This window comes from Octopus bimaculoides, chromosome 11 (genome assembly GCF_001194135.2).
Source record: "Octopus bimaculoides isolate UCB-OBI-ISO-001 chromosome 11, ASM119413v2, whole genome shotgun sequence".
Lineage (NCBI taxonomy): Eukaryota > Metazoa > Mollusca > Cephalopoda > Octopoda > Octopodidae > Octopus > Octopus bimaculoides.
This window is the reverse complement of record NC_068991.1, coordinates 40234089-40243504: the sequence shown is the minus strand read 5'-3', so window position 1 is coordinate 40243504 and position 9416 is coordinate 40234089. Positions and strand designations below refer to the sequence as shown.

General features: G+C 35.3%; 1 protein-coding gene across 16 annotated transcripts in view; it reads right to left on the bottom strand.

The window, feature by feature from the left end:
• LOC106883701 (plasma membrane calcium-transporting ATPase 2) overlaps positions 1 to 9416 on the bottom strand; it is a 319550-nt gene that overhangs the window by 303581 nt on the left and 6553 nt on the right. The window contains exon 1 of one of the 16 annotated variants that reach the window (XM_052971726.1): positions 2691 to 2712. The exons of 13 other annotated variants lie outside the window; for them this stretch is intronic. The gene's annotated coding sequence lies outside the window, so the exon portion shown is untranslated. Of the gene's footprint in view, positions 1 to 1934; positions 1992 to 2690; positions 2713 to 9416 lie in introns of those variants that run through there. 2 more of the 16 variants (XM_052971723.1, XM_052971722.1) reach the window with 2 other exon arrangements.

The following is a 9416-nucleotide window of genomic DNA, read 5'->3' as shown; positions in this document are numbered from 1 at the left end:
CCATAGAAGCGGAATAGGTCAGGAAGAAAATGGTTTGATCTGCGGCATAATGCAATACGACAAAAGCACCAAACACTTTTCTACTGTTCTCCTCCTCCGCATTAGACACAGAATTGCATCATTTTTAGCAGCTCAGTAAACATATCCAGAGAGAAAGCTTTCCGAGATGAAGCGGAATCGAAAATTCCAACACAGAAAAACCATTTCCTCCCTACCAAGACATCATATATTATTATTTATATATCTGCCCACGTTCACAGTTAGAAAGGCTTAGTGTTAACGAGTAAAGATAACAAGACGTGGCGATTAATATTTGTTAAAATAACGAAATGAAAGTGAAAATGTAGGATATCAACAAAGAAATTGGTGCGAAATACAACAGTATAGTACAAAGATGGTGGAATGCTAGAAACGATAGATGTATGTGCGTGTGTGTTTGTGTATATTTCTCTCTCTCTCTCTCTCACACACACACACACACACACATATATATATATTACACACACATGCATACACACGTGTTAGTGTGTGTATATAAATATATATACATACATGCTGTTTAACGTTGTCGAAGAAAGGAGATTTAAAATAATAAATTGGAATAGAAAGAAAAGCTAGAGTAAAATTTCAAGTTGCCTTTGGAAGGCCATTAATTAATGACATACACACATCCAAAATGTATTGGATTCTGACACTAAACCGGAGTAATTTAAGGCAACAAGGAATTTCTAGGTTTTCACACGGACACGCACTCGAGTTAAATTCCCACTCAGAGTTTTAGCTTGTAAGACTGATCCGAGTGCAACATTGTTCAGGAGTAACATCTACACATACACAAGAAATATTCCGACAAAGAATCAAAGTGTACACACACACACACACACACACACGAAAATCATTTTCAATTAGGTTATTTAAAACGTCATTATTGAGATAATTTATTTTGTGCGTATGCGTGTCTGTACATCTATCTATCTTCTACACACAGAACATACACACACACATTATTAATGACAAGGAAGAACGGAATGAGAAAGTGTTTTGTAATTGATGAAGTAAAGATTTGCTCACTCCACTCTTGTTTGTCATAATAAAAACTACGGCTATTTGAATTTTCAGATATGTTTGGTAAAACAATTTCCAGATTACTGTCTTATCTGATAGCCAATACCTGTGGATGACCTTAATAAAGTAAACCCCTAGGTTCATACCGAAATTATATACACATATCTATCTATCTAAGTATCTATCTATCTATCTATCTATCTAAGTATCTATCTATCTATCTATTTACCTATCTATCTATCTATGTGTACAAGCCCGATTGAAATAGGACCGAAAGTCCCTATTAAGCCCTATGTATCAACATCGTAATGAAGCAGCTAAAAAGATTCTAAAATCCGTGTTGTTGCGGAAGCAATAGGTATAAAACTCTTCAACCGAACACCTACACAACTTTGCCTCTTAATTCACTGGAATATCATTATTGTGGAGAGAAAGAAGAATTTGACGAACGAGCGGAGAGATGTCAGAAATGTTAAAATAAATTTGGGGAAAGAAAACACGGGCTGACAATTTGCTTGGGCGAAAACACCAAAGAAATGATGGTTACGTCCATCTAGTTCCCAGACGTTGGGGATATAATCTTAATTTACTTGGTTTAATTGAAGGAATAAGAGACGGAAAATGGGGTAAAATAAAAAAAACATTCAAGTGTAATCGGCTGATTCTTCAGACATTTATATGAGACATGGAATATTATTATTAGTTTGGAAAGGCGGGCTAACACATCCACATACATACATAAATATATGTACATGCACACAAATACATATATATATTCACACACATGTATATGTATATATATTGGTATTGACACAAATACACACACGTTTATACATCAGACATGATTTATATACATCTCTATTACTAACTTGTAGAATCGGTGGATCGTCGTTAACCGGAAGATTGGTGAAATAATATGGGAAGATTTAAAAGGAAAGGCAGAAGAAAAGTGATGAGCATAGAGAGAGAGGATTGTGAGAGGAAACAATAAATATAGAGAGGCAGAAAGAGAGAGGGAGGGAGGGAGAGATATGTAAAAAAATGGTGGTAAACAAGACCTTCAATAAAATTAGAAAGAGACAGAGAAGGAATTGGTACATAGACATTTCTAAAAATAATAAAGAGACAAAAGAACACGGATGCGTGTGTGCGCGCATTATATACATAATGTGTGTGTGTGTGTATGTGCGTGCGCGCGCGAATAAATAGATAGATAGATAGATAGATAGATCTGAAACTAGGTTGCTGTTTTAACACCAGGTCATGAGCAAGATGCATGACGAATGGCCTTTCAACCGTGACCATCCTACATTTTTATTCTTCTGAAGCAGACGGTATTCCAGAGCACATTATCTAACGTCATTTTCTCTCCTTTTTAGGCCGATAGACTTTGTAATATCAGGCAGCAGATTTTGGTTTCTATTTCTAGCAGAGTGGGCACCAGCGTAGACGGCATATTGACTCGATGCAATAAATATATAAATATATATATATATATATATATATATATAAAATCTGCTTCGTATAGAAAATATAATTTATCTGTAAGAGTATAGTAGATATAGACATAATGGCACACACAACAACCAGTGGCAGCCATATTTCTACCATATCCCATTACTCACCCGGATCAGAGCTGCTTTCCTCTTACCATCCTCATCGCGTTCTCCATTTACTTATTATTATTATATGTGTGCGGTGTGTGAGCGATATTCCTTATTTATTATGTGCGATGTGCGAGATATTCCATACTTATTATTATGTGCGATTAGTGAGCTCTATTTCTTAATTATAGTGTGGGCAATGTGCGAGACATTCTTTATTACATTTATAGACATGACAATAGACAACATCTAGATACGTGGGAATGAGAAAAAATATTAAAAGTAAACGAGGGATAAATAACATTAGTCTTGTAAGTAGAGAGAGATGATGATGATGACAGTAATAATAATGGTTTCAAATTTTGATACAAGGCCAGCAATCTTACGAGGAGGGGGCCAGTCGAATCATGGACCCCGGAGGAATGAAAGACAAACACACAAACACACAGAGCTTTTACCAGTTCTAGCTAGGGGTCGTGGCCTTGATGGAGCACAACCATTGGAGTGATTTTTAATTCATTTCATTTCTCTGAGAGTGGGGGACATTGCCACCCTCATTTCGGTTTCATGCCATGTCACAGGTCCATCTGGCATCTAAGACGTTTTTATCTGTCTCTTGAAAACGTCCACAACTATCACTGTAGATCTTTAGGACTTTCCGGTAATGTAGAAAAATGTGGGCTCTTCATTGAAACTGAAGCTGTTACAGCAGAGGGACAGTGGAACTTTTAGTACTATGCAGTAGCGACAGTTTAGGGTTTGCTAATAAAAACCATCATTCCATCCATAAGTTTGTGGTTGGATCCCAAAGGACCTTATATATAACACATATCTGTATAACACACACATATACGTATCAGTAATCACAAAAATATACATATGCACTCATATACTACACGTCTATAGATATATACACACAGTTGATGCAGCGATACAGAGACCAAAGAATGGTTGGTTTATATAGACAGGAAAAAAGAAATAATGGTGGAGTCGCAATGTACAACAATGAAGATGTCATATCATTAATCTTGTTATATTCAAATGGTCTGTGGTTCACAAATAATAGTACACATGAAGCAAATTGATGTGATATGTATATCACATCATTCAAGGACTCCTTAAGTCATGAAGGTAAATTTAAGGAAAACGTTAGAATAATAAAAAAGGCACTAACGAAACTAGATCAACACATCTATGTACATCTGTGGTGTGGTTTCAATTTACTCTTATATCAAATGGCTTGAAGGTGATGTAATCTCAGGAATGTCATGCCAAGAGCAAAATCAAGCAAAAATACAACTTGATCACACTAAAATGATGCTCAAGGAAGACAATGTTGTGCCTGACCAAGAGCAACAACATCTTGGATCATTGCTTTACTAATAACATGGAAGTCGTCCACAAAATGAAGGTGACACCAATGAGATTTTCTTATATAACTTAATAAACTAACAATGTATGGCCCAAAGCAAATTGAAGATATCACACAGGAAGCACCTGAACCCTGTCCAGCATAAACTTGTACAAAGCTGACAGAAAATTAGTTCAATAAGAGATCCTAAATCATTTAATTTAAGAGTTTGGAGTTGCACTTCCAAAAAAGTATTTTTATAAATCAAAGACAAACTCAGGCTCTCTTATGAAAAAGAAAGGAGGAAGGAAAAAAAAAACAAGATAGTGGAAATATATAAAAAAAACTCCAAGCCCTTGCACAAAAAAATCTGCTCTAGAGCTTTGCAAGAGAACACCACTGAAGAAAATTAACTGAAGACCTGGAAAGAGTAAGTTAAATACAAAAACAATTCTAAATTGTATTCAATTCTCTAGTGAAAGATATGCAGCTAAACAAGCCTGAATAGTTCTTCAAAAGTGCAGCTCTACACAGTGAAGAGGAATCTATTGATTGTGTAACATAAAAGAGGAGTATGTAATATTTTCTAATGATGAGATAGACTTGAACTTAGCAACAGACCCTAATGCTTTGCCAGCAATTCTGTTAAAGACATAAGAAGGCTCTGGCAAAACAATAGCAGATGCTGTTTCAGAGATGTCTTGAATGTAGCACAGAATCCCAATAAGTTAAAGGAAGGTATGTGCCCTATCCATAAATGAAGGAAGTAGAACATGTTAGAAATCACAGAACTATCTTTCTGATCTCATACATCAACAAAGTCATGGAACACATTGTCAGAAAGAAGCTGATCACAAAGCAAATGGCTTAAACATGCAGTACGGCTTCCATCCACAAAGTAGCCTAACACAGCTCATTATAGCCTTATGAATGGTGAGAGAGACAGCAGCACAATCATTTAAATGTGGATATTCAATATTTTGAGTTTGCCATAGCCTTTAATAATGTTGATATGTCACAAATTACATGACCTTGGGATAGTTGGAAAATTTGGCAAGTGACTGTCCCTGGGGAGTTATCAATTCATTGCAGAGTCTCTCAGCACCCTGATAACAATGCTACAGACAGACCTGAACCCAATATATTGAGAGCTGAAGAAAACAACATGCAGTTCAAAATTCTTTAAGTGTTCTGCCATCAGCCCACAAATAGATTGCAATCTGAATGCACAAGACCAGAGGTTTTGCAATCCTGGAGTTACCATCAGTGTGTGATCTGGGTATCCCCATGAATAATAAAGCATTATTCTGTGGACATATTTGTAATATGGAAATGTGTGGGCAACTGGTTGGCTGGATTCTGAGATCATTCAGAACAAAAAACAAAAAGAAAACTATGTTGGTCCAGTAGAAAACATTGGTTGCTACTGCTCTCAATTATAGATAACATAGCGTTAAACTAACAGCAGAGCTTCAGGCAATTGAATGCTGTTACAAGAGGATTGTCCCAGTGCAATAGAAGAACTGAAGGTCTAATTACCAGAGCAAAGATAGAAAAGATATCCAGCGATATATATAGCTGGAAGCTCTTGGAGGGTCTAGCAACTAACTCGGGGATTGAAAGCCATATGAACTGAATGCCAATTTCCATTTAAAGTAAAGAAAAGTTAAGGTTTAAGAGAAGATATTTTAAATAGCTCACTAATATACAAAGATGTACAAAGCAAAGATGTGGATATACTTTAAAAATACTTCAGTTTTTATCTGAGGTACCAGATGCACAAGCATCAAGGTAAAAATGTAAATGAGAAGTATTATCCAGTATCATCATTCATCAAAACTTAACAGAGAGAGGGGGGATATGTAAAAATTGACAATTACACCAATAGTGGAGCCTCATCATGGCAAAAGTATGTGTGTATATATATATATACATATATATATATATATATATATATATATATATATATAGAGAGAGAGAGAGAGAGAGAGAGAGAGAGAGAAAGAGAATTGGCCAAAAGTCACCCGACAGTAAATCAAGATTCTATAAATACTATCTGTAATTCTGTATTGACTTAAATGGAAAATTGTGTTGCTCAAAAAGGACTTCAGTTTCAACAATTTTCATGAGTGCTTTTTCTGGGTATCACATATCAATACATACACATAAATGTAATTATGTACATATATGTATGCGTGTGTACGTATATATATATTGGAAGAGTTTGATATAATGTGGAATTAATTTTCCCCATTAATTTCCATATTATAAAATGATAATGTATTCTTATCAAATTTTTTGTTTTGGAAAAAATAACCACCACCAAAAAATACACAACCACTTTGATGCATGAAAACAATTTCTAAACATAGTACAATATGTATACATGAAAACAGTTGAAGATAAGTAAGAATGTAATATTGTAATAGGTTATGTTTTTACTACAAAAAATGTTTGTGTGAGGGCTAGTGGCAGAAAGAGAATTACTGGGAGGATGAGGGATACTATCTACTAATACTTCATCATCATCAACTTATCTAAAACTGTTTACAACCCAGTGACAGAAAGGAGCTCATTGTAAATTCCATGTAATTTTTTGTTATGTTCATGACTAGGATCATTGAGAAATATAAATGCCAACTCTTTGCAGTTAATTTCAGTGGAGATGGTGGAATTTCCATATTCTCAACTTGCTTTGTCTATGGGACACTAACAACTAAATCACATCATCCTCAATGACTTCTTTAAATCCATCCTCATTTGCAAGTATCACAATATCTTTTTTTTCCAAATCTGATGTAGACATTATGTGTACGGAAAGCTTGTAGAGCCACAGATACAGTTTGGCCATATATTTTCCAAGCACCGTTCTAAATTTAGGGTTTCACTTCCTCCCATGATTCAGCAATGCTGTCCACAGCATCCACTGAGTTGAGCTTCCTCCAAAAGTTTCTTACAGTAGCTTTATTCTCCCATTCAATTGCTTTCATAAATTATTAGAAAGTTCTCTGATAGTATGCATTGAAATGAGATGTCACATCTTGATCCATTTGCTGGTGCAAAGAGGTATTCTTGAGGAAGCATTCTATCCTCACATTATTGGAAAACTCATTAAAGTTCTCTGAGTAGCTTGGTACATTGTTTAAAAGGAGTAATGCTTTGTTGGAAATATGTGTGACATTATACCTTCTTACAGCAGATCAAAAAATAATTGTAAACCACCCTTCAGAAAGGCATTTAGCTATATATGCTTCCTTATTTGAACAGCAAGTCAGGGGGAGATTAAACTTTACATAATTCTCGAAAGCCCTTAAATTTTCAGAGTGACACTTAAATAGGAGATTTAATTTTGTATCACCAGCAGCATTTCCTCCCAGAAGAAGCACCAGATGTGATTTTTGGTGTTGGTTTTTTTTTTTTTCTTCAAGAAACAGAAGTTCTAGCAGGCAATGCCTTTCCAGAAAAGTGCATTGTATATTTGCTCGTGTAGCTCTCTTCTGCTGCTAAGGATAATTAGTAGCAGCCTTTGTATAAGCAGCAACTGTTTCATCAGTCATTTTTGTGTTGTACAAATTCAAGTACTTCTTAAACTTTTGAAAAAAACTTTTACAAGCAAAAAATCGTTTTACATTGGAAGTTTCACTTAACATTTACTGCAAATTGTCATAAAGACTATTGTTTTGTTTTTCTTTAAATTACCATTAAGAGATCATAAGTCTGATCCTTGTTCTATACAGCCAGGAACTGTTCTATTTAAGTGTGATATATTAGATTTATGAAAAAATAAGTAGTAAAAAAGAGAAGCAGTCTCTACTTGACCTAATTTTCTCTTCATTATCATGTATTGTTCAAACTGTGAATGTTGTAAAGCTTTAAAGCTTTCGCAATCTGGCTGACATTCTTTTCTCCTACATCAAGCCTCTTTTAAAACTGCAAGTTTAATATCCAATGTAATCCTTTACTGTTTCTTTTTACACTATTAGCTTCAGTTCCACCTGATAGCTTCTTTTCAGACACCTTGAATTGCAGGTAAATCCAACAGCCGAGGTGATAATCAATTATCCACAACAATAGCACAAAAAAAGAACTATGTGTAAGAGCAAAATATGGTGTCTTATGTGAGGATTTAAATGAGAAGATAAAAGGGTGAAGGACTGAGGTGAGAGGAAGTACTGTAAGATTATAGTTAGTTGAAGGTTCATCGGGTTCATGATACTACACTACTTGCACTTCTGACTTTAGCCACAAAAGCCACCCACACAAACTGTCTCTCTCTTTTACACTGTTGTTTTACATACAAAATATGTAGCTACAGACATTACTATAATGCTGATACTATTATTGTTGTTGCAAGTTGGTTATTCAAAATTTGGTGGGTCGGTAGTGGTGGGTTGTACTGGTTTTGGTAGGAATTTTGTTGATGGTAGCAATGGTCATATTGTTCTTGTTAATTATATTGTTGTTTAAATGTGGTGTGGATAGTGATATTTATATACATGAACATACATGCATGTATCATGATTATAGTTTTTCAAATTGTTTACTAGTTTGATCTTACCTACAATGCCAAGAAACAAATTTTTGGCTTAGAAGAAAGTATGGTTTCATACGAGTTCCCACAAGGGTGAAATTACAAACTGCATCCCAAAGTAAGTGGCCATATATTATAATTTCTGTGACTGAAATCCTGTAACTTGTGATAACCATAAATGGGGGTTGTCAGTATGATACATACATATAAACATAACATATATATATATATATATATATGCAAACACACACATCATCATCATAATCATTAAATATCTGTTCCATGCTGGTGTGGTTTGGAAGATCTGAGGGATCCAAGAACTGCATTATGCCCCTTTACCTACGATGGCTGGATGCCCCTCCTAACACTAACCACTTTACAGCACATGCACATGGTACCTTTTTTGCATCACCAGCACTAATGAGGTTGCCATGTAGCTTGCAAGACTATGTTTCCTGACAGAAGAGTTTATTTGTTAGGAGATAAGGTGTAAAGTATGAAAGAAGGGGGTCAAAGCCGAACAGGTTTCTTGCTACAAAGAAGGCGATAGAGCTACTCTTATTTTAGAATAGGTCAGGAGGGCGGGGTGGAGTGGGTAAAAATGTAAAAATTGATTGAAGCATTTGTGTGGCTCCTCAATGTACAAGGTGAGTAGAAGTGAATGGGGCAGAGGAACCAGGAATGTGGTGGTTGACAGTTGCAAAGGTGGATCGAACAGAAACAGATAAGGAATGGGTGAGGCAGTGGATATAATGTATGAACAATAAATATTGAGTAGGGGAGAGAAGAGAAGAGTAGGTGACAACTGTAGAGATTATGTAAAGTTGAGGAAATGATGTAGTAAATGGTGGATAAGGATTGGTGT